The sequence below is a fragment of the Malaclemys terrapin genome, chromosome 19 (assembly GCF_027887155.1).
Source record: "Malaclemys terrapin pileata isolate rMalTer1 chromosome 19, rMalTer1.hap1, whole genome shotgun sequence".
Lineage (NCBI taxonomy): Eukaryota > Metazoa > Chordata > Testudines > Emydidae > Malaclemys > Malaclemys terrapin.
Genome location: NC_071523.1, coordinates 7,260,744 through 7,287,086, shown reverse-complemented (window position 1 = coordinate 7,287,086; position 26,343 = coordinate 7,260,744). Strand labels below are relative to the sequence as shown.

General features: G+C 52.5%; 1 protein-coding gene across 2 annotated transcripts in view; it reads right to left on the bottom strand.

Annotated features, from left to right (window-relative positions):
- IGSF21 (immunoglobin superfamily member 21) overlaps positions 1-26,343 on the bottom strand; it is a 272,639-nt gene that overhangs the window by 37,728 nt on the left and 208,568 nt on the right. The window lies entirely within an intron of this gene.

Below are 26,343 nucleotides of genomic sequence, written 5' to 3'. Positions count from 1 at the left end.
GCTGAAACGCTTGGTCACTTCCCAGGCCCCCAAGAGACAGGAAAGGGGGTCGGCCAGTGCAGCACATTCAAACACTCATAGCCCGGCCGGCCGGCAGGCACCATCATGATCAGCTAGTCTGACCTCTTGCACATCGCAGGCTGCAGATGGCTGACCTTGAACCCAGAGGGCAAATCCTGCAGCGGTGCCGAGCATCTGAAGTCAATGGGAGCGGACGGCAAGAAACACGCAGCGCCTTGCTGGCTGGGAGCCGTCAGTGCCATGGGGGTACGGCTGGCGTTCGGCCCCTCGGGATTTGGTCCGGGGGGATTCCAGCTGCAGACACCCTGTCTCCGGAAGGCCCTCGCTGCGCTCTGACTGCTGCAATGCTTGCTTTGCCACGGGGACCAAGGTTCAACATGGACGGCGCGGTGCTCACGGTCACAGCAGGATCACTCACGCCATGGGGGTGCCCTGCAGCGACTTCGGCCGGGAGAGCAACCCTGGGAGCAGGAGAGGCCGGGGCTGGATGGGTGTTAATCTGAGCCTGCCAATAGCTTCCCAGTACCACAGGACCAGCGCCTTCATCTGGGCTTCTCCCTTGACTTTCTTCTGGGGCTGGGATCCTCACATTTCCCCCTTTGCCTCCTGAGGACGGGAATGAACCTCAAGCATCACCCCGATCTTTCTTCCCGGTGACACGGGCACGACAGACGCTAATTGTGCTGCCTAGCCCGCTAGCAGGAGCCACTCAGGGTCCATCTCCCCTGCAGCCTGTGGGCCGGGAATGGCAGTACCCGCGCTCAAAACAGAAGGGCGGTCGCTGTGGTGCGGGCTTTGGGGCGGACTGCACAAGCACACCTGGCCCACTAGGAACTCACCTGTGCAGCCCACAGTGAAGCCCGTGTCACAGCATCCTCACTGCTATTGAGAGCGCTAGCGAGAGTACACCCCCCCTGGCTGCAATGGGGACGTGCCCTCAGATACGACGGACGTGGGCGCGGCCTAAGAACCTGAATGGAAGAGAATTTGTTCTGGCAGCCGCGTGTCTCGTGCCTGTGCTAATTAAGCAATGCCCCAAGGTGTGTGTTTGTGCTCCCGGGAGATAGTGCGCGTGTGTCTGGGGAGGCGCTTTTTCCTCATGCCGTCAGCCACGCGGGGGAGCGCGTTATCTCCCGCTCACACGAACCTCCCGGGGCGTCTTGCCCGCCTCCGCACGTTTCCTCGCCTCTCCTGGCGACACTCCCCTCCGAGCACTTCCCTCTGCGCCTACAAATCTGGCAGATATTCCCGATGCTGCACCTGCATTGATGTCCCTAAGCCGAATTCGCCACAGCCAACAAAAGCTCACCCGGGCGCGTCTGTCACAGCAGGGACGGGAGGGGAAGTTTCACTGGGTGCTCGTTTATGGCGGAGGGAGAATTGAAAAAGGCAGGGGAAGCTGCTAAGGGATTTTTGGTTCTTTGTCTCCACTGGTGCCTGAAGTTTCATTCGGCTCTGAAAAGCCTCCCTAAGGAAGAGCCTCTCGCTTGGTCCGGGGTAGTGGCTCGCTGAGTTTCTGGGGATGGTTAGCATTACACAGGTGGTCTGGACTCAGGCCTGGACCCAGAAGGTGGGGCCAGATTCTGCTCTCAGTTACACCAGTTTCACTCTGAGCAACTCCACTGCCAGAGACATTCGAAACTCACGCGAATGCCTCTGAGTGCAGAATGTGGACCAGAGACACTCACCTAGAACCCACTGGCCAGCTGAGGCTCAACATCTCCAGAGACCCCTGTCTGGCTTTCCTTGAGGGCAGGGGAACCCACCCGAATGCCATCGGGAGCACAGACTGGAGGAGTCTGTGCTGGGTGGGAGCTGGAACCAACCCAACCTGCTCTCAGAACTGAACAGCACCGGAGGTCACAAAAGAGTTTTGCCTTCTCCTCGCCTGTCTGTCCGTGTTTGAGCTCCTGCAGGGAGAAAGGAGAATCCATCCACGTTCCCCACAGCAGAGAAGAGGCTTGTCTGTCTCGGGGTTACTCCTATGGGGAAATCTTCTTTCCAGCAAAGCTGCTCTTGGAAAAATACCAGTTAAAGCAGCAGACAAAAATGGAATTCCATGGGGATCCTCTCACGTCCTGCCTGGAGCAGAGACTTTACTGGTGTCAGCGCTAACGCAAGCAGGGAACACACCTGGCCCCGGTTGCTAGCTGCACATGTACTTGAGACTAGGAAATGGATGTCACCAGCAGGTGCTAATGTGATGCCCTGGCTAAGTAGGATTATGTCGCCCTCTAGTGGTCAGCTGGCACCCAGGATAAGAGCCTTCTACTTGCTCACACTTAAGGCTGAAGTACTCTCCTAGCTCAGGCAACAGGGGCTCATGGCTTGGTGCGAAAGGTTGCTAGGTCTAGCCCCACTGGTGACTACTGCTGTCTGCATCTTTGTGGAAGGACCATGTGGACCAGAGCAAAAGGCAGAGTCCTGGCCCAGTTACATTTGGGGTTGGAAGGCAGGGAAAGAGATTGGGTTCAGCTCCCACAGCTGATTTGGTGACCCATGTAATATAGACATCAACGGAAGCATCTGAGCAACAGATTTTGCCAAGTACAGACCCCAGTGTCATGTAATGTGGGGTTTCTTGCACGTTCCTTGGAAACATGGGGGACTAGCCATTGTTGGTGGGAGAATACCAGAGTGGACAAGCAACTGGTGGTCTCATGCAGTACTTCTTATGTTCGTGTTCTTACGTGCCTGGAAATATCCTCTCCACTTTGGAACAACCAAACCGGCGACCATCCCCTAAGAATCCATTTCAGGATGCGGTGGGGCCTGGACATTGCTACACAGACGTGGGGTCACGCTCAGTAAGGCAGCTGATTCTTTTGGTGAATCATGACCCTTAAGAGCATTCGTTCCAGGCTCCCGGTGGTCAGAGATACCAACCCTGGGGAAAATGAAGAGCTCCCTCCTAGTGACAGCTGGTTGGGTGGGGAGCAGAGTAGACATCTGTTCACCTCACATATATCCCAGGGACAACTGGACATGCTAACGCTGCAGGGGAGAGCGCTGGCTGTGGAATAAAGGAAGAAGCCACTCTTGTGTCTTATGACAGATGACAGGAGCTTGCTGATCAAGATGAGACATTCCGTCACGTCAAAACCTTCTTCTCCGAACCATCGGTAACAAATAACCCGCTCCCGCCTCCCCCGATTCCAGCACGGTGCAGGCTCCGGAGTAAAATCCATAGATCTGTGTCATGGCGGGAGAAAGATGGACGTGGCGAGACAGGAGAGAAATCGCTCCAGATAGCAAAGGAGAAAGATGGGAGATGGATATACGGAGAGCAAATTACGGCAACATGCAGGAAATATAGACCCCAAGACAGAGGAGTTGTGAGAGTTTTAAATAATTGAACTCCCCCAGCCTAATGCTGGCCCTGCCGTGGAACGTGACAGCTGCTGAATAGCCACCCCATGGAAGATTTGTGCTGGTTTAAGCAGCCAGATCTGATTTTGTTTTGTCAGTTTAAGGGATAATAAAACAGAAGCACTGCACCGTCAGACAGTCGCTGCCAAGCCTCTCCGCTCACATGAGCACTGGGGATTATTGTTCAGAATCTGGTAGCACCTGCAGGACCTGAAGGAGATCAGGGGCCCATCACACGAGGTGCTGTATGCACACATGATAAGAAAGAGTTCCTGCCCCAAAGAGCTGACAATTTAAATACAGGTAACAGAGAACACACTTCAGAAGAAGGGCAATACTCCCACCCCCATTTTAACAGATGGGGAGATGAGTCCCAGACAGATGAAGTGACTTGCCCAAGCTCAATTAGGAAACCGGTGGCAGAGCCGGGAAATGAACTCCCATTTCCTGAGCCCAAGCCCAGCACTTTCACCCCAAGCCCATCCTTACACCCAGCTAGTAAGAAAAGCAAGTGCACGGTCCGGCTGCCTCCCAGCTTCTCCGGACCCAGATGCTCGTTCCATTGCCAGTGGCTGGGTAAAGACCTGCTCCTGCCAGCCAACTCCCACCGATTTGGGGGGAGTTGAGGTGCTAAGCCCATTGCAGGGGCAGGCAGCGCTCAGTGCCCAGAAAGAGTGAAGGGAGCACAGTGAACCGTGTTAGGGCTTCCACAAGAGTCCAAAGGGCAAGAGAAATCCCCAGCCGATAGATTCTAGCCTGTCATTTGTCTTGGCTTGACAGTGTCTTGTGGCAGTCAGTTCCACTGGCTGATTACGTGCTACGCTAGTTACTCCTAGATTCCCCAGCCACTAATGCCAAAGCCGTGCCCCCTTAGCGGGACCCTGGTACCCACGTGAAAAGCCGCTTATTGACCCGGTGAAATATACACCCTCACAGCTTAGCGAAAACCATCCAGAGCAACGGCTAAGACAGCCTGAGCAAAGAGGATCTCCGTCAAGTGGGAGGACTTGAGACCTCGTTCAGCCACGCTCTGTCTTCGCTCAGATAAAGGAGACAGCGGGTAATTGGAGACGAATGGGTGACCTACGAGGCCTTGCTGGCCTTTGATTTTCAGGAACCCAACGTCAAAATAAACCCCGGGCCAGGCTCCTCAGCTGTCGTGAAACCACACCACACCGCTGAAGTCGACGGAACTGCCTCCCTTTACATCAACGTGCAGGATCAAGTGCCCTGAGTGTTGTCAAAACTGGCATCTTTCCTGCAGCCAGTTAATGCCGGACAGGTTCTAACAAGAGAAATGCCAGGATGCTTAGCTTCACTGGCCATTTGGGAATGGCAAAGTGCTTTCTCACTGCCTGGCTCTGCCTGCGTCTCTCCATCTCCTTGCTGCCGTGTTCCTTGTAACCTTCCCCTTCCCCTTCTCTTCCTTAAATCACCCTCTCTCCGCAGACCAGAGCCACTTATCACATGCAATTAAAGGTGCCATCTGGAGGAAGGAAACTTTACCTAATGCTGAGACCTCTAAATTTAGAGCCGGCCGGCAGGGAGTTGTAAAGCATCTCTGCTGACCTAAGGATTGTCAGAATTTAATGATGTCGCCATCGGCCTGGCCCGGGATGAACTCGGAGAGACTGGGCGAGAAAGTGAGCGGAGAACAAAGGCTAGTCCCACCTCTTGGAAAAGTTCTACCTTTTGTCTCTCTGTGGGAGCAGCGCTGATTAGAGAGGAGAAATTTTGCCCCGAGTTTGTTTCTACCGCCAAGGGATATCTGAAGGGAGGACTGAAAAAAGGAAAGGGAGTTTCTCTTGGATTCAGCAGAATTCATGACTTCAGACCCTGTTGACTCTACCGAGAGAAGGCCGTGTTCATGGAGAAAAGATGGTTGAGATAGAATCATAGAATATCAGGGTGGGAAGGGACCTCAGGAGGTATCTAGTCCAACCCCCTGCTCAAAGCAGGACCAACCCACAACTAAATCATCCCACCCAGGGCTTTGTCAAGCCTGACCTTAAAAACCTTTAAGGATGGAGATTCCACCACCTCCCTAGGGAACCCATTTCAGTGCTTCACCCCCCTCCTAGTGAAATAGTGTTTACTAATATCCAACCTAAACCTCCGCCACTGCAACTTGAGACCATTACTCCTTGTTCTGTCATTTGGCACCACTGAGAACAGTCTAGATCCATTCTCTCTGGAACCCCCTTTCAGGTAGTTGAAAGCAGCTATCCAATCCCCCTCCATTCTTCTCTTCTGAAAACTAAACAATCCCAGTTCCCTCAGCCTCTCCTCATAAGTCATGTGCTCCAGCCCCCTAATCATTTTTGTTGCCCTCCGCTGGACTCTTTCCAATTTTTCCACATCCTTTCTTGTAGTGTGGGGCCCAAAACTGGACACAGTACTCCAGATAAGGCCTCACCAATGATGAATAGCGGGGAATGATCATGTCCCTCGATCTGCTGGCAATGCCCCTACTTATACAGCCCAAAATGCCATTAGCCTTCTTGGCAACAAAAGCACACTGCTGACTCATATCCAGCTTCTCGTCCACTGTAACCCCTAGGTCCATTTCTGCAGAACTGCTGCCTAGCCATTTGGTCCCTAGTCTGTAACAGTGCATAGGATTCTTCCGTCCTAAGTGCAGGACTCTGCACTTGTCCTTGTTGAACCTCATCAGATTTCTTTTGGCCCAATCCTCTAATTTGTCTAGGTCCCTCTGTATCCTATCCCTACCCTCCAGCGTATCTACCACTCCTCCCAGTTTAGTGTCATCTGCAAACTTGCTGAGGATGGAGTCCACGCCATCCGCCAGATCATTAATGAAGATATTGAACAAAACTGGCCCCAGGACCGACCCTTGGGGTACTCCGCTTGATACCGGCTGCCAACTAGACATGGAACCATTGATCACTGCCCGTTGAGTAATCTAGCAAACGGGGTCTATTCCTGGCTCTGCCACAAAAAATGTCTCACCTGGGCACTTTGCAGAGGTGTACTGGTCCAGGTTAGCAGATCTCCATGCAGGACCAGGGCCCTGATGTGATGTGATGGCCTAGGCTAGGAGAGGCCAGCCCCTGACACAGCAAAGGAAGGAAATTTGAAACCACAATGTACTTACTCAATGTTGCAATGTTGTAGATGGAAGCAAAATTCCTCCTGTATCCCCCTGAGTGATCATTTTATGCCCTGAAGCACAAGATTTGATTGCCCCTATTATCCTAGCTTGCATAGCTTGCATAGCTGCAGATGTTATTAGCAGTCATAAAATTATCCTGGCCTTTTTAGAATCCAGCCACAGTATTTGTCTCATTGCCCTCTTCTAACAGCGAATCCTCCAGGTTCACCACACAGGGCATTAAAGAAGTAGTTCCTTTTATTGGGTCCAAATTTTCTGCTCTTTAATTTCATTTCATCCTCCACCCGCTCTTCAGCTTACGGGGCAGGGTGAAAGGGAAAAGCAGGCATGGATCAGTTTTCACCACGCGCTCCGTAACTTTAAGGGCCTGACTCAAGTTCTTCTCCTGCTAAATAATCTTTGGCCCAATTCTTTTTTCAAATGAAGGTGCCCAAAGTTAGGCATCCGAATCCAAGGGCCGACGGAATCAGCTTCATATTCAGAGGGGCTTCAGACTATGAATGCTCAGAATCTCTGAAAAATTAGACCACGTTTTTAGGCTGAGATTTTCAGAAGAACTTCCCTATCCATGATACAGCTACGGTCCCCATTGGCGTAGTACAGGGGTCGGCAACCTTTCAGAAGTGGTGTGCCAAGTCTTCATTTATTCACTCTAATTTAAGGTTTGGCGTGCCAGTCATACATTTGAACGTTTTTAGAAGGTCTCTTTCTATAAGTCTATAATATATAACTAAACTATTGTTGTATGTAAAGTAAATAAGGGTTTTAAAATGTTTAAGAAGCTTCATTTAAAATTAAATTAAAATGCAAAGCCCCCCGGACTGGTGGCCAGGACCCGGGCAGTGTGAGTGCCACTGAAAATCAGCTTGCGTGCCGTGCCATCGGTTGCCTACCCCTGGCGTAGTATCTGAGCATCTCGCAATCTTTAATGTGTGTATCCTCGCAAGCAACCTGTGAGGCAGGGCAGTGCTGTAATCCCCATTATTGAGAAAGGAAACTGAGGCACATTGAGGCGAAGTGACTCGCCCAAGGAGTCTGAGGCGGAGTAGGACATTGAACCCTCATCGTTCAAGACCCAGGCTGATGTTCCAACCATTGGGCCACCCTTTCTCTTTCGGTCTAAAGCACGTAGGTGCTCAACCGCCATAGAATTGTTGATAAACTGGAGGGGGGGGGTCGCAGGAGAGCCAGATTAAATGATTGGAAAAACGTGCTTTATAGTGAGAGACGCAAGGAACCTGATCGGCTTAGCTTAACAAAGAGAAGGTTAAGGGGTGACTTGATCACAGTCGACAGGGACCTACACGGGGAACATAAATCTCACAATACAGGGCTCTTCAACCCTGCAGACAAAGGTACAACAAGATCCAATGGCTTGAAACTGAAGCTAGATACGTTCTGATTAGAAAGAAGGCACAAATCATTAACCACGCGGGTAATTAACTATTCCCAGCTCAGTCACCAACTCGCCATGTGCTCCCATGCCTGACTCCATCCCTCTTACACTGAGGAGCATCTTGCCACAAGATCTCAAGGGGACTGTTCACCTAGCATGCTGCTCCGCAATGTAGGGATGGCAGGATCAGGCCCTTAACTGTGGCGTGCCTCAGTTTACCCATCTGTAATCTGGGGATGGTAATACCTGCCTTGCAGGGGGGTTGTCTGGCGCCTAACCAGTTAATTAGTCAAATGTGGCTCTCCACTTGCTGGTATCAATGAGGTGTCACTCCATTATCACACACTGATGGACTCACTTCGGAGTCACACCTGGGGTAATGAGAGCAGCATGCGGCACTTAATGTTTGTAAAGCTCTTTGAGATCCTCTGACGGATGGGGCCAGAGACGGGCAATGTCCTATCGTTACGATGCGCCTCATTTTCAGAGCACCCACAGCTCCCATTGATACAGCTGTAGAAGAAAGCGCTCAGCATCCCTGAAACTCAGATCCTATTACACCCTCTAATGATTTAGTGCCACTGGTACATGCCCCCCCAGATACCTGTCTGCGTAGGCCCCCTCTCCCCCTCACAGGCGGCTCCAGCAGGAGCTCGAAGCCTGTGCTATCGATACACATGAGGAAGCAACTTTTAAGATGTTGGCTGACGTCTAAACACCGCACTGAAAAACCTAGCCGTTCCGTACCAGCGGCCCGCTTCTTTCTCCGCTGCAGAAGATCATTTTCCCAGCAGGGCGTCTTTCTTCATTACAGGGAGGCTTGTACGGTTAAAGCTGCAAAAATGGAACAAGAGGCAGGGCCTCCAGGGTTGGTGGCGGTGGGGTTTTTTTCACTTTAATAGGGGCTCCCTGGCTAATCTACATGCTGGGAAGCTTTTCGACTGGTGATTTGCCAGGGGGTGGGGGAAGAGAGAAAGCGGGATAGAAATAAGGAGGGGGAGACAGGAAAAAAGGGAAGGAGAAAGATCCAGGGGAGAAAGGAAAAGGGTGGGGGAGAGGGAGGAAGAGGGAGAATCAGATGAGCAGCTACAAGCAAGCTGGAGGAAATGTAGATCCCTTACTCCACGGGGGAGCCAATGCTTCGCCCCAATCTCAGGCATGGGGGTAGCTGTTTCAGTGCAAACTCCTGCTGCAGGCAGGCAAATCTGCGGTTTGCCCCGCTGGGCCTTTGCCATGAGTGAAACCAGGTGCAGTGGGGCAAATGGCAGCTTAAATCCGGCATCTGCATCACTGCAGCGACAGTGGTGGCTGGAATCGGGGCAACCCACCCCCCAGCACAGACAAGGCCGAAGGCTTTAGCAAAGGTCAGGGGCCACTGAAGAGACGCCTCGGTGGTTACTATTCTCATAAGGGTCCAGGCAACGCCCACCTGCCCCGGCCTCACTTTCGAGAGGGCAAGGGGAGGTGCGTGCTTTGCACTCCAGAGCGCTGCACCCTGAGAGTGACAGGCTGCGCCTGCAAAGAGTGAGGTCCTAGAGAGGGCGCTCTTCAGGGCAGGGACCGGCTTTTGCTGCGTGTCTGTACAGCACCTAACACTGCAGGGCAATGCAACTACCAAACAGCATCATTCAACATGTGTGCAGCGCTTCCCTGCACCCCAAGCTGACGCTCTGTCCTTAGGAGCTGGTGCTGCCAGACTGCGCCCCTCCTGCCTTCCCCCCTTGCTAGCTACACACAGACTGACTTAGCGCTCAGCTGCAGACAGGCAGCTAGGGAGCTCTATTAGCATATGTCCATGCTGGGTGGAGCAGCTGCCGCTGCTGTGCAAGGAGATGCGGTGCGGCTGCAGAGACCATCCACAGGTTGTCTTCCATTTCGGAAGGTGGAGCAGGGGGCAGGTCCAGCTGTTTACACCAGGATCTGGTTTCTGAGTCAGAAGTGACTCAGCCATACGCGAGCTCTCTTTGCTCACATAACATGCACCCGTCATGCCCAGATCGGGCTTGACATGCCTGCTTTTCCCACTGCACCTTGCCTTCTCTAACGCAAAGACAGAGCAACATGGACATTTTCAATCAATAAATAGGATCCTACCAAAACGAGACAGCCCCTGCGCATGCCTCACCCTCTGGGGAGAGGAGAAGAGAACAAACCTAGCAGAGGTCAGTCATATTTCTTAAGGCATTACTACGAGGACGCGTGCAGTGGAAGAACTCCATACAATAGACTAGAACCTCGTGGCACGAAATCTTCCTTGTTGTACAGATCAAAACAGAAGTGGCTCAGATCTAGGAGCTACAGGTGGGAATTTACTTGCCCAGCACAGAATGATTGGCAGATGCTGCTCAGCAGAGCAAGTACTGCAGTAGTGGAGGTTTCACAGGCAGTCGCTAGGAACGTGCATTGGCTGCAGGACCGCCCAGAGGATTCAGGGGGCCTAGGCCTGGCACTTCGGCAGCGGGTCCCGGGGCGGAAGGACCCCCCACTGCAGGTCTTTGGGGCACTTCGGCGGCGGGTCCCAGAGCGGAAGGACCTTCCGCCGCCGAAGACCCGGAGCGGAAGAAGCTCCGCGGACACGGGCCCCGCAAAAGTTTCCCTAGGGGCAGTGACCAATAAGCAGGGCCCTGTTGTGCTAGGCACAGGACAGACATGCAGAGCGCTCACAAACTAGGTTCGGTTGTAGGGGCTGGTGCAGAGTGGGACTGAGGTGCTTTGGCAAAACTTTAGGAGGGGGGCACTGGCCGGGCTGGAATAGCCCCGGGTGCTGCGGGTCAGGAGCGAGGGGCTTCGGCAGAGCTGTGTGCAGGGAGCTGGCCTACCCTGCACTCAAAATACCAACGGCTGTTACCAAACCCCTCCCTGTCCTGAGCGATGAAACGCACCCGATCGCCTCACTTAAAAACCCGCCAAGAACGAGCCAACGCCCTGCGGCCCACGCTCAGCCGCGGAGTCGGCCTCCAAGCCAACCAACAGCTGGGGTTAGCAGCTGGCCTTGGAACTCTGCAGGCCCTTCGCCTCCCAGGAACCTGAGGGGAGCAATCCCACACTGCAGCCTCCCGGAAAGGGCAGCCTGGCCTCCAGGAGAGAGAGAGAAGGGAGGGAGGGAATGAGGGACATTCTCGGCTGGCCTCTCTAATGTCCACAGCAGGACTGTGGCTTCTGTGCCATTCCTCTGAATTCGGGCGGGTCACAGAGGCTCCCGTGGCACCGTGCTGAGCCGCAGCTTAGGTGACTAATTATTCAGCCGGTCGCTTCAGTGCCCTGCTGGGAGCTGAGGGAGCCTCTCAAGTGACCATCAAAAATCCCCTTCTTGTGGTTCCCAGGCCCCCTCGCAGCATGCAGGGAGGGGTTCAACCTTGCTTCTCTTTTGCGGGTAGGTCGAGGTGCCTGGTGTCCTTAACGTCCCTGCAACAGAGGGGATATTCCTCCTGAGGTGGCGACGGCATGCGAACGGGTCGCCTTTGGGGGCTGAACTTCTTGGTGGCATCAAGGATGGCGCCAGCGGCAGGGCATCGCGACTGGGTAGCGTCCCTGTCAATCGTCCGCCAGCCCGCTAGTGGTTGTTGTGCGGCAAGAGACACACCGCAATGAGAGACCAAGATGGTGGGGGCGGGGGAGAGACCAGGATTGAGTCCTGCAGCCGTGCTGAACGGGATATCCAGGGGATAAGGAATATGGAGGAGGGATGTATTCCCACCGCACCAGCGCACACCGGGGTGCGGTTTGCTCCATCCCAGGCCCCACCAACTGTGGCTGGACTTTATTTTGCATAAGCTTTAGCCCCTTCGGAGCAGGGTCCAGTCCTCCTAACCACTGTGGACAGCACCTCGCCCAGCTCTGGTGCACTCTGAACAGTAATTTAATGCAGCGGCAGTCTGAACGACATGAAGCTGACCTCTGGTCAACCCTCTGCCTGTGTGGCATAGACGACTGGTGCCTCCCCACACTTGGGGGGCACAATCTAAAGAGGAGGACACATGACTGACCCACGTCTCCCCGCCCAGTGCCCCCTCCTCCCCACTCTGTGCCCAGTCCGGGGCCGCAGTGCTCTCCCTGCCCCACATTACCTGCGGGCAGGGGTGGGGGCTCTCTGTCCTCTCCCTGTGCTCTCTCTGGCAGCTGGGCAGGGAGCAGGACAGAGCTGGGAGGGAGGGTTGCTCCAGCTCGCTGGGCCCCTGTCCCCGGCAGCCAACCCCCATGACCCCTATGCATTGCCTCTACCTGTGTGGCTTGCATCTGGCTCTGTTTACTAGCCCTGTCAAGCTGGATCCCGTGGCCTGGCCATTCTTGATCCGATTCTCTTGCCATCAGCCCAATGGCAAGTTCTCCTCTGACTGCAGGAACCTTATTCTAGGCGATGACATGAGTCAGAAAACCCCCAGCTTGCCTCTCAGATCCCAGGTGAGTTTGCAACACAAGCCAGTGAGGGGGAAAATCACTTGCTCTGTAACACGAGTGAATTTGGTTTGATCTGGACATCAACTAGGGGCAATAAAGAAGGAGCCAGACCCTGCTCTCACTGAAGGCAATGGGCGTTTACTGCTGGCCTCGGCGGGAGCAGGCTGAGGCCCGGTAACCACAGCTTAATGCCAGATGGTGCTAAAGTGGTACAAGCCGTATGGGCCTGAACCAAAAACCTGGACCCAAATGGCACCGACTATCCAGAAAGCTACCCAGGCTTTGGAAGCTGGGCAGTGGGCCCGGCTAGCCTCTCGCAGGAGGAGCTGGTTTTCTATCTGACTAGGTCCCAAAGGTCCCAATTACTACAGAACCTGAGCAACTCAACACCCTTCTGGGTCAGGGTGGTGCTATCAGACCCAAGGAGCTGAGGCCCAGAGAGATTCCGGGAGCTTCCCAAGTCTGCAGCATGGCGAAGAATGGAACCGTGGTCTCAAGTCCCAGGCTGGCACCTCTAACCACTGGATCAGCCATCTGTTTTGTTTTGCTGCTCGTCTCAGCCTGACACACCCACTCTCCCCACCCCACCTGTTCTCGCAAACGGCTGAAATCTTCCCAAACCGTTCAGCCCACGTCAGACACTCGGCTTGGAAAGTTTCAGTCCAAAGAGTTAAAATTTGACAAAGAGGGCATCCCATACACCACGTCAACTGAGAGCGTCACGAATCTACAACTGCAGACACCATTGCAACTAAAATGATTAAGGGTTTGGAGCGGGTCCCATATGAGGAGAGCTTAAAGAGGCTAGGACTTTTCAGCTTGGAAAAGAAGAGACTAAAGGGGGATATGATAGAGGTCTATAAAATCATGAGTGATGTGGAGAAAGTAGATAAGGAAAAGTTATGTACTTATTCCCATAATACAAGAACTAGGGGTCACCAAATGAAATTAATAGGCAACAGGTTTAAAACAAATACAAGGAAGTTCTTCTTCATGCAGCGCACAGTCAACCTGTGGAACTCCTTGCCTGAGGAGGTTGTGAAGGCTAGGACTATAACAGCGTTTAAAAGAGAACTGGATAAATTCATGGAGGTTAAGTCCATTAATGGCTATTAGCCAGGATGGGTAAGGAATGGTGTCCCTAGCCTCTGTTTGTTAGCTGGTGGTATTGGACGGCAGGAGAGAGATCACTTGATCATTACCTGTTAGGTTCACTCCCTCTGGGGCACCTGGCATTGGTCACTGTCGGTAGACAGGATACTGGGCTAGATGGACCTTTGGTCTGACCCAGTACGGCCGTTCTTATGTTAATCCCATGCACACAGGGAGCTGGGAGTAGAGCCCAGATTTTTTGCCCCAGAAAGACCAGCCTCTGGCATTCGACTTCAGCTGTACCAGCAGTTCCCTTATTGGCTCTGTGGGCCCAGCCACGAGAGGGCAGCATCACTCACTCACAGACACAAGGCCATGACGTCATACATGACTGAGAATAGACTGAGAGGCAAGAGGCCCGGGCTGGTACACCTAGGGTCTTCATCAGACAAATTGGCAGAGTTGGCTATAAAGGCTGGGAGCGGCTGTGTGACAGGGTTACTGCTCCCAGGCCTTGGGGCCGCCATTAATGGATTTTTCTCTCTGAAAGCAAAAAGGCAAGAGGCAGCCTGAGTCTGTGCTGATTTCCCTCCACTCTTTATACAACTTTTTATTACTAATTGAAGTGCTCTAGGACACAGATGAACTTTCTTTGCTCGATATTCATTATCGCTCCATCCTCCTTTGTAGAGAAATTGCAGATGCTCTGATGATGGCTTGGAAACTTCTTGCTTGATTTGACCAGCGCTGGCTCCAGATACCTGTGCCAGAGGCACGGCTTTCCTCTGGGTCCAGCACAGCCCGTCCACCTCCAAAGGCTGGGCTACATCACAGTGCTGGCTAGATCCAGAGTCACTCCACCGACGCTACGCTTCCTGGTGTCCTGAGTGCAGAAGTTGGCCAAAAGGATGGAGATCTAATGCTAAATCCAGGTAGGTTGGAAACATGCCGCTGGGTTCTGGGGGTGGGGAGCTGAAGACGGAATGCCAAGCCCAGGTGGTCTCAATACCTAAATCCTGGAGACGTGGTACTGAGCCCCTGGCAAACCCAATATTATCCATGCAATCACAAAGCTCCTGGGTGCTGGTTCTTTGGAAACCCAATGCCACATCATCTAGAATACCATCCCCATAGACTGTGGATAATTGGGAATCCTCTCGGAACAACACAACTCTTCCATGGGGCGGAGGATGGGGCGCAAAGGGGAGACGCAAATATGCGTTGGGTTTATTTTGCTGATGTTCGTATCACATCATTTGAACATACATCTCTTCCCCATAAATAAACATATCTCCCACCCAAACGCACGAGCTCCTTTTCCATCCGCTGCCTCCCTTCTCCATGAGGTCGGTCACAGACCCCGAATCTCCGCACACGGATGAAATTAATAAAGAGCTTTTCCAGAGACGGGCCTTCACTTAATCACTAAACACACTTCCCCGTAGACAACTCTGGCCCAGCTCCCCTGTGTTTCCAGCATGAGCTGTCTTTGTAATTTCACTAGGAAGGTTAACTAGCCGGCTGCGCAGAGTTAATTTGTACATGCAAAGCAGTCTGGCTCTAAGCGCCCTGGGAGATGGCAATGAGAAAGGCACAGGCTCTGAGCAGGGCCACCTGGAGAGGGAGGGAGATGGAAAGCAGCCACTCTTGTAGCTTATTCAGTGAAAGGCAACTTTGACCGAGATGAAATGGATTTGGAGAGCACTGATTCTGCAGACATGTTTGGGCCCTCAGCTGGACACAGGTTGCAAGAAGCTCCAAATCAAGTTGCTATTTGCCCAGGTTGGAGGGTTTGCTGGAAGAACCAGACACAATTAGATTTGTCTAAAGCTGCAGGCTTGCCTGCTGCATGGCAGTGGGAGAGAGCAATAGGATTTGGATGGTAGGAGACGTCTCGTGGGTTCAGATATGGTGACATAAGCATGGGGTTCTGAACCTAACCTTTGCAGAGCTTGGTGCATTTGTCAGCAGCGCTGAGTGGGAAATGGTGTTCCCAGCCTGCAAAAATTGTTGAGATATTGAAAAATTTTCCCATCCCAAAGTGGGACAAAAAGTCTAAATCTCAAAATTTTTCACAAACGGAAATTCCAACACCCCACCACCCCCAAAAATTTCAGTTCAGGTCAATCGAAATGAAACATTTCGATTTAGACCTTTAAAATTTTTTTTTACTACAATTAACTTAAAAATTGAAGCAAAATGTCATTTCAAACCAGAAAACGGGAATTGTTCATTTCGAAAATGCCAAAACGAAGCATTTTGAACGTTTTGAAACTTTTTTCAAACAAATGTCAAGTTGAAAAATTGATCCAAACCGACCCTTTCCTGCGAGAAGTTTCAGTTTCCCTTAATCGGCTTTTTCTGACCAAAGTAGTTTTGCTGAAAAATTCCTGATCAGCTGTTTGTTGGCTAGGGTAGGGGCTCAAACAGAAAGGCATGTAGCAGACCTAACTGAGGTACGCTGGCAGAACTGTGCTGGGAGCCCTACGGGACAACAGCAGAAGGTGCTACAGGTCAAGATTGCACAGCTGGGTGGGAAAAGTTTCCCTCTCCCTGCTTGTGTGTTGAGTTCCTTTTACTTAGCACTGCTATCCCTGTAATGTTAATGCAGTATAATTTTTCGTTGTATTTTTGCTGCTTTAATTGCCAATTTAGTTTGCCTCCAGTGTGTGAACTGAACACAAAGAAACTGCTGGGAGTAGGCGCTTTTTAGTTAATGGCCCCGGGAAGTAACAGAGTCTCTGCATAGAGTCCAGTGGGCCTTTTGCGTCAAAACTCAAAAGGTTTGCAGCCATGTTTTCAAAGTGTCTTTGGCTGTGGGAGTCCCTTGCTCTTAACTTCTCAAGCCCAGCTTGGTTGTAAGCTAGCTGGCTCCAGCGGTGAATACTTTTTGTATCTGAACTAGCTGCGACCATTTGGGGAGGGGAGATGGTGGGCACACTTCTTGCCCCTTGTCCCAGCTTTTTTAGTAGGCCTTTGGTGTCCCTACTTTAGTGTGGCTTCTAGTCACCCCACCAACATGTTTTATGTCGAGTGTCTCATCCGTAGGCTTAGTCAACAACTGGGATTGAAGCGGGGACCCCAAGAGCCGAAAGCACAAGTCCCTGTAACTTGAAGCAGACTTGCCAGCAATGGCTGTAACAGACACATCCCCTCTGAAGATTGAGGACAGAGGATGATGCATAACACGCACCGACTAGCGGGCTGTGATTCACCTGGTATGATGGAACAATGGGATGTTCTGATTCATGCTGCCCCTGGCAAGAGAGGTACAGAAACAATCTGCCTTTGCTATCGTCTTACAGATCACGTCTTCTGAGCCACTGGGCTCTCTCCGATAAGCTTATCTGAAAACAGGGGTCAGCGTGGAGAAAAAATAAGTGCCGGCATTCTCAAACTCCTCCCACAATCCAAGCTCCTCCCACTTGGGGCACCCAAATGAGATGCCATTCAGTAGATGCCATCTCACATGCTTTGCTCGGGAGTGAAACTGAACAATGCTGGCACTTAGGTCGGCATCAGTAGGCTTCAGAGTTGGCAGCACATCGCAGTCCTGACTTGTCTCCGAGCTGCTGTTTCAGGCTGCCTGCAGATTTGAGCAGACTGCATCCCTGATGAGAAGACTTGCTCTTCCAGTTCACCTGGTGAAAGAGTTGCTCCCAGCGCTGGAGAGATGGGAGACAGGGATCCACTAGCACTAGTCCCAGGGGATTAGGTTCTACCCCTGCTACCAGAGGGAGATGCAGTAGAATGCAACCATCTCTTAATAAAAAAACTCACCTCTTCTTCGCAGCAGCTCGGTTTGCTGCAGCCTTATCCTGTCACTCACAGTGAGTGATTCCCCAATATACCTCGGGGGGCCTCTCTCAAGTGATGTGAATCATTATCAGCAGTAATTCTCAATTACACCTCCTGGACGGGCTTTGGAAATGACACAACTCCGCCGAGGCCACTGCCACCCGTCTGCAAAGCCCATGTTTGGCACCTCGCATGCTCATTGAGGTGCCCGCTTCAATCCCACATTTCTGGCGCCCTGACACCTCGCACAAGTGGCAAAAGCAATCAGTCATCGGAGAGCGCGCGGAGGGGGCTGTGCTGAAGGGAGCCATGGCTGAGGCCTGCAGCCTTCGCAGGTAGGAGCTAGAGGCTATGGGTCCCTTTACACTGCAACAAAAAACCCACAGCAGCAAGTCGAAGAGCCCGGGTCAGCTGATTCAGGCTTGCGGGGCTAAAAATAGCAGTGTAGATGTTTGGGCTCAGGCTGGCGCCGAGGCTCTGAAACCCGGCAAGCGGGGAGGACCCGAGCATCTGCCCCGGTGGTTCTCAACCCATGGGGGTACGCAGAGATCTTCCAGGGGATACATCAACTCATCTAGATATTTGCCCAGTTTTACAACAGGCTACATAAAAAGCACCAGCGAAGTCAGTACGAGCTACAATTTCATACAACGCCTTGTTTGTACGGCTCTATAGACTAGACACTGAAATGTACGTGCAACATTTATATTCCAATTGATTTATTTTAGGATTCTCGGGCAAACATGAGAAAGTCGGCGATTTGTCCGTCACAGCGCGCTGTGCCACTTTTGTATTTTGAGGTCTGCTTCGGTCAGCAAGTAGTTTTTAAGTGAGGTGAAACTCGGGGGTACGCAGGACGAGTCAGCCTCCTGAAAGGGGCACCGTCATCCGGAAAGGTGGAGAGCCACAGACATACCCAGGCTCTCTCTCTGTTGTGGCGCAGGGCATCAGGAAACCTGGGTTCTAGCGAGCGCCAGTCAAAACATTTTGGACTAAACATTTTTTCACTGAAAAATGTCATTTCATCATAACCACCGTGTTCTGCAGAAACCTATCTTGTGCAGGATGAAACGCGGCCAGGAGCCGCGAGCCCTACAACAGCCAAGAGTCTGGTGGTTAGATCATTCGTTTGGGATACAGGAGATCCAAGATCTAGCTATATTGGACTTGGAACAAAAATGAATTTCAGTCTCTCGCAAATGACAGCCGTGGTTGGCCAGCCAGCCCCTGTCCCCGACTCTGCTTGAGCAAGCCACTTCCCTGCTTTGTGACTCAGTTTCCCCATTACTAAAGTTGGGGGAATGAGACTCACCTAGCTCTTTAGAGCACTTTGAGATCACTGGGTTGACGTGTGCTAGGGACGAGCTCCTGTTTTCCTAACTCCACAGCTTTTCCCCTCTTGCCCTTCAGCTCTAAATCCACCCTCAACCCCCATGCTGCCAGCAGTTCCCCACTGAGCTCAGTGATGAAGAGGTTAATTCCAGTCTCGCCATGTTTGTTCTCTACCCCCTGTGTCTTGCCGCAGCTCCCGCTGAAACCACCAGCTCCTGGCAGGAGAGTGGGGAACCCTCTGGAGCAAATCCCCCCTCCAAATCACGCCATATGATAATTTTGAGAGTGCCTTTGTCCGAACGGGCAGGGGAGGTTCTCTAGGGAGATCCTGACAAGGGCAGAGCTGTGGAAAACAGCACGTCTCCTGGGAGCCCCTGGACGTGTCTAACTCAGAACCAGCCGCAGCGCAGAGGCTGTCAGCACAGTGCGGGTCCCTGCTCACCTGGCATGAGGCTGGAAGGAGGGAGAGGGGGCAGGGACGTGTTCAGACCAGAGAAGGGGAGCATGCAAATGACTTTGGTGCTCTCCAGTCCCAAGGGAAGTAATGGCAAGTCGTCGCTTGGGGTGGAGATACGGGGCTAGGACTCGGGAGATCAGCATCAGACTCCCTGGGGGCCCATCTACTCTGCAGTAAAAGACCCATGGCTGGTCCAGAGCAGCTGAATCAGACTTGTGGGCTAAACAGAGCAGTGTAAACGTTCAAGTTTGGGCTGGAGCCTGGACTGCGAATCCCCATGAGACGGAGGGTCTCAGAGCCGGGGCTCTAGCCCGAGACGGAACATCTCCACTGCTTCTTTCAGCCCCGCAGCCCGAGCTCTGTAAGCCCGAATCAATTGACCCAGGCGCCGAGCCTTGGTGCTGCAGGTTATATACTGCAGTGTGAACATACTCCAGGTGCCCGCAGCCAAGTCACTTCATCTCTCCTTGGGCGTCAATTCCCCATCCACGCACAGGGGATATCATCTTTCCTTTGACTATGCAGATTATAATTAAGGCTAAGATTTAGTCACGGGTATTTTTGCTCAAAGTCATGGACAGGTTACGAGCAATAAATAAAAATTCGCAGCCTGTAACCTGTCCATGACTTTGACCAAAAATACCCGTGACTAAACCTCTACTTCTGAGGCCCCACTCCAGGGCCCCCCTTCTGCGGGGGCCCTGCTCCAGTGCTGGGGGTTGACTGCCCCCCCAGCCGCTGCTCCCAGGGACCGCTCTCCGGACTTCCTAGCGCCCCTGTGGCCGCTGCTCCAGACACCCCAGGACTGCTGCCACCCCAAGGCACCCCCAGGACTGCTGCTACTTGGGCGGTCCCCAGGGTTTCCCCAGGACTGCTACTTGGGCGGTCCAGGGACCAGCCGCACCGGCCGCTGCCCCCCAGAGCCAGCTGCCCGGGCCTCCCAAGCAGTGGTCGGTGCGGCTAACCCCAGGGACTGCCAGAGCAGCTGACCCCAGGTCGCTCCAACAGTGGCCGGTGTGGCTGCTCGGGCGGCCCTGAAGTCAGCCAGTCAGTCACAGTCCCACCCCGTGCCTCAGTTTCCCCACCTATAACGAGGGGATAATAATTCAGACCATGCTCCCAGGAGACGGTGATAAGACCTAATTCACTACTAATGTTTATCAAGTGCTTTGAGATCCGTAGGCAGAATGTGCCAGAGGAGAGCAGAGAATCCTTGACAGTCTCAGAGCAGAGTGCGCTGTTAGCAGGGACATCTTGGCTGGCACACTGGGAATTTCCAAGTGATTAAATGCTATGGATCGGTGTATTAACAGCCACAGGGCGCTCCATTCATTAGGCTCCAGGGGCTCCGAGCACCGGGAACAGCCAGGAACAGAGAGACATGCTTTATGGTGAGGCTGTTCTCCATGGCTGCTCTGAAGGTTACATCTAGCTGCCCTGCTCGCACATCCTTGATGCTTTTAAGGCCAATTTATAAGCCCACCAGCCTCCAAGGAACAAGGTGTCCCAGAGAGCCTGACCTCACGTACTGCCCATCTTTGCTGTTATAAAACAGGTCGAATATGGCAAGCTGTCTGGGAACAGGGCTTTTACTCGTCTCTGATGGTTTCCCGTACCGTTTATCCTTGGTATCTTGCCCTTTCAGACGCCTCCTCCCTGACAGAGACCCATCTCCTTTCACCTTGTCCGCTTGGATGGGGCCTGCTTTATGGGCGCGTGAACCGACAATGCTAGGGTAGCCCTGTGGTGAGTGTGTGCTATCGGTGCCTCTTTGCGCCCAATCCACAGAGGTGATGGGTATGGTAGAGGCCCCACTCTTTAGCTCAGGCAGTAGCAGCTCAAGTTTTGACTTCTGGAGATCCCAAGCATGTCAGCTGACACTGGTGACCATCCCACTGCCGCCAGGCACGGGGCAGGCAGCAGCTACCCTGCGATACCAACGCCCCCTGACCAGACCTGGTTACGACTCCTGCAATGAGCAGTTTTTTAATGGGAACGTGTGGTTTTATCCCCATTCTCCCTGGGGAAAACACCCATTTCAAGGTGAAGTTTCCATTTGCCAAAGCAACGTTTGGACACGTTTCATGCCGATGGTTCTGAATCAACATTTGCAAAACTTTTCACTCCTCCTGCTCCAGATTTCATTGTTGTGATGCGTTGTCCCAAGTGGGGACAGAAACAAAAGTCAAAATATTGACAATTCCTACACGAGGGAAATTCCTACATGCTTGCCACCCAGCTCCACTCCTGACCTGCAGCACCTTCACACCTGGGAGCCAGACCTCAATCCTGACTGGCAGCACCCTCTGCTGTGCCAATCCAGGGGTCCCCCAACATGTCTCTGTGCCCCTTGGAACTGACAAGCAGCGCCCCCTGCCAGCCGGGGGACGAAACGCATGGTCGGTTTTGTCCATTAGACAAACTTCCACAACGGGCAAGACGCCAACCTCCAAAATTGTCCCTCTTGAGATCTGAGTTAGAGATGAGGGCGGAGTGCTAAGATGCTGGAAGCAATGTGGCCTAGTGGCCAAGGCACCAGATGGCGCGCTGGAAGACGTGGGTATCATCTCAGCTTTACTGGTGTGTGACCTCATGCAATTCACTTCCCCTCTCTGTGCCTTAGTCTCCAGATCTGGGGACAACGATACCGAGCTGCTTCGAGAGCTACTGCTGAAAAGAACTCGGCATTATTATTCATTCCCAACACTGATGCCTTTGAAGTGGCCTTGAGTTTTTGAAGAGTGTTTCTGATTCAGATGCAAGAGCAATTCTGCATTTGGCTATTCACTCAGCACTCCCAGGACACGTCGAAAGCTGCCAACCCTACCCTAACCTGAACTGAGTAACTCGCGGCGTATATATAGCCAAGTCACGGACACAACATAGCAAACTTCTGACAACTTCTCCTCCCAGCTTGGCTGTTCCCGATACCCCCCAGTGGCACGCCCAATCCCTGTTATAGAGTAGTGGCACCTGCGAGCATGAATCAGCAGACATCACTACATCGTTATGCCAGGTGCTAGAGCCTAGGTTTAGGATGACGCAGCAGCGAGGAGTCCCGCATTCACGGGTAGGGCTGGCTCCAGGCACCAGCCTGGCAAGCAGGTGCTTGGGGCGGCCGCTCCGGAGAGGGGCGGCACGTCCAGCTATTCGGCGGCAATTCGGCGGACGGTCCCTCACTCCCGCTGGGAGCAAAGGACCTCCCGCCGAATTGCCGCCACAGATCGCGATTGCGATCGCGGCTTTTTTTTTTTTTGGCTGCTTGGGGCGGCCAAAACCCTGGAGCCGGCCCTGTTCACGGGCATTGCATACGTTGACACCACTCGCACGGAGGTGCCCTCTTGTGCTCAGGCTGAATTTGACCCTTGGGTGCACTGGAGTTGTCATACTGCATCAGAACACCGGCCCACCTAGGCCCCCGCGTTCTGCCTCCAATACTTGATGCTTCAGAGGAAGGCGAAAATACCTCCCGTGACTCTGTCTCTCGGGCTGCATTGTTGCTGGTATGAAGGACAGCCCGAGCTTTCATTGTTTAAATGGGCTCTTTATCTGAACAAGCTGTCCTAGCAGGAAGGATGCGGTCAAGGGGAAGCCAGTCGATACCAGCCGAGCATTAGGCCCTTTGAAAAGCAAAGAGCCTGTGGTGACGAGCGGTTTTGTTACGCTCCGCTACAGCTAACCCGTCTCAGTGCTGCTTCCCTTCCTCGCAGGGCCGCTGCCTGCCTTCCCCAAAGCCCTCTGCGGAGGCATCTCGGACCCTTCTGAGGGCTGACAGCCAAGAGAAGGAACCCCAGTCAGGACAGGAAAGGTGGTTCCTGGCCCCGCTCAATAGAGGAGGGGGAAGTGCACATTTGGAGCAGGCGGGTGGAACGGGGCAAAATAAGCCCCTGCCCCAAGCTCGATGGCTTTGCATTTCTATAGCCCTTTTCATGCCAGAATCACACGAGCCACAGGGAGGTTAAGTGACTCACCTTGGGGCATGCAAAGCAGTCAGTGGCAGAGCCAGGGATAGCACTGCTGGGCGAGTCACTGCTCTGGACACTAGAGGATGTTATGTGAGGGGTCCCCACCCCCACCCCACCCCAGGATAATCTGCCTTCCCCATTGCTGCTGCAATACTGTGTCCTTAACCCTTGGAAGAGCGAACATGCACCTGCCCAGCCAAGCAAGCCAGGCCCTGAATCCAGAGACTGTGAAGGCAGCTCCTTGTCCACTGTGGACTCCCAGCTGAGCCGCACCACAGCTTTGCAAGCGGCCACGACCTCTATCCCGGACAGACCCCAGCAGCCCGCAGCTTTGTGAAAGTTCAGACTCAGATCCCAGCTTTTTAAGGCGCGTCCCCCGCTCTCCCAGGGTGAGGCAAAAAGCCAACCTGGGCCTGCCGATCTGGTTCTGAACATGGCGCGTCTGGGGGCGATATCTGCTGATCCCGACCGTGCCAGTCTGTAACGGCGAAGAACAGCCACTGCTGCGCGTGGAACAGACGGTCGTCTCCATAGCAACAAGCTGTTGGACTAATAATTTCTTAACGCATCAGGGAATTATTTTCTCTTTTTCTATCATTACATCATAACGATCTCTGGTCAAATTCCTGCAGTTGCTCATTAATGGCCAAGAAATGTCTTTCCCCACTGGTCATTACTGTTTTATCTGAGACACGTACAGGTACTTCAATTGCCCGAGAGCTTAGTTAGGATACAAGAAGCTTCAGGCAACACATATGCAGGTCACTACAGACCACAAAGCACCACGGGTAAAGCTGTGTTTATTGATATCTAGAAACAGAACCATCCCAAAATGTTGCCAAGCAAAGAGACTTCTGCACGTCCATAGCCCACACCCATTCCAGGCAGGCACAGAAATTCAGTCCGGGATCCGGGAGGGAACCTGTTTTCTCTTTGGCCCCAGCTCCATTAGCTAGCACCTTTCAGGCAGGAAACAAGTGGACTGATCTTTTATAATAATATATGGAGATATACCTATGCCATAGAACTGGAAAGGACCCCGAAAGGTCATCGAGTCCAGCCCCCTGCCTTCACTAGCAGGACCAAGTACTGATTTTGCCCCCAGATCCCTAAGTGGCCCCCTCAAGGACTGAGCTCACAACGCTGGGTTTAGCAGGCCAATGCTCAAACCCCTGAGCTATCCCTCCCCTGTGCCTGCTGTAGCCCAGACATGCAGGATGTGATAACGACCAGAGAAAATGTAAGTATTCTCACACTTCTTATCAAACTGTCTGTACTGGAAAAAGAACAGGAGTACTTGTGGCACCTTAGAGACTAACAAATTTATTAGAGCATAAGCTTTCGTGGACTACACTATACTGTGTCTGTACTGGGCTATCTTGATTATCACTTCAAAAGTTTTTTTTTTTTTCCCTCTTACTTAATTGGCCTCTCGGAGTTGGTAAGACAACTCCCACCTGTTTATGCTCTCTGTATGTGTGTATATATATCTCCTCAATATATGTTCCATTCTATATGCATCCGAAGAAGTGGGCTGTAGCCCATGAAAGCTTATGCTCTAATAAATTTGTTAGTCTCTAAGGTGTCACAAGTACTCCTGTTCTTTTTGACCAGAGAACTGTGGTCAGCATCCCAAGCACATGTTCCCAGATCACCACCCCTCAGTAGGAACTACAGTAGAACCTCAGCGTTAGGAACACCTCGGGAATGGAGGGTGTTTGGAACGCTGAACAAAACGTCATCATTGTTCTTTCAAAAGTTTACAACTGAACACTGACTTAATACAGCTTTAAAACTTTACTAGGCAGAAGAAAAACGCAGCTTTTAACCATCTTAATTCAAATGAAACAAGCACAGAAACGGTTTCCTTACCTTGTCAAATCTTTTTTTTTTTAATTTCCCCTTTATTTTTGTTTAGTAGTTTACGTTTAACGCAGCACTGTACTGTATCTGCCTTTTTTTTTTTTTTGGGCCTCTGCTGCTGCCTGATTGCGTACGTCCCGGTCCAAATGAGGGGTGTGGTTGACCAGTCAGTTTGTACCTCTGAGGTTCTACTGTACACCCTTCTCTCCACAGGGCCCGGGCGAGGCAGGACTGGCTTCACCTACCTGCCGGGTGGGACCCCTCTTGGTCCAGCGACTGCAATTAGGCTTAGCCTCGGCAAGCCACCCTAGGCAAGTCACTTTGCCTCAGTTTCTCCTCCCCTTCCTTTCCCTGTATTTAGATTGTAAGTTCTCCAGGGTAGGGACTGTCTCTCACTAGGTGTCTGTACAGCACCTGGCACAAGGGGCCCTGGTTTTAGTTGGGGCCTTTGGGGGCGACTGTAATACAAATAATGATGCCACGTGACTGGCAGACACACTACAGACAGGGAGGGAAGAGGCTACATCCCTCAGATGGCAGGGGGGTGAGGCTGGCGGCAGGAAATTACTCAACACCGACTCTAAGACACAAGTGTTGCCACGGAAGCGCTGATACCCACAGCTGGTCAGGATTTACACGCTGGTCAAAAGGCAGCTCCTCTGCGGCAGCCCCCTAACACCATACAAGGGCATTAGTTCTGCCCTCACTCAGAGGGAAGAGTGCCGCCTTCTAAATCAGCACCATCACTTCGTTGTTCCTCCGAGGGCCTGCCATCTAAAGCAGTGACCTCGCCTGACCCTGCTTAGCTCCTGGGATCTACCAGGCTCCCAGCAGCTTCTCCTGCCGCGGCGGAAAGGCTGCAGGCATGGAATAGATTGCTTTAGCAAAATCCTGCCGTTAGATGAAGTGCGGGTGTGTGGGGTGTGCGGGGTGTGCAGCAATTCCCCCCATAAAAATCCCTCTGCGAACTTTCCCCTTCTGCCTGGTGCCCTTCCTCATGACATGCTGGAGAGGAGCTGCCTTGCGCCGGCTGTCCCCTCTCTGCTCGGAGCAGCAATTACTGCCATTGTGGAGGAAGTCCCGGGAACCGCAAACTCCAGCCCTAGCTGATGCCCATTCCTCCACGGTGCGCTGAGCACTGCCGAGTAGCTTAGTAAATACCAGTCTCCTTCTGACTGCCCCTGAAAAGAGTGGAACTTTTTCCACGCTCCCTTAAAATAACATATCCAGAAAGACCACATCCATCAGGCAGGACATACCTGGCCACTTCAACCATCTCCAGCCCAAAAAGAAGAACAGGAGTACTTGTGGCACCTTAGAGACTAACAAATTTATTAGAGCATAAGCTTTCGTGGACTACAGCCCACTTCTTCGGATGCATATCTGTTAGTCTGTATCCGCAAAAAGAAGAACAGGAGTACTTGTGGCACCTTAGAGACTAACAAATTTATTAGAGCATAAGCTTTCGTGGACTACAGCCCACTTCTTCGGATGCCCAACTCCTTTGCTCTGTACTCAG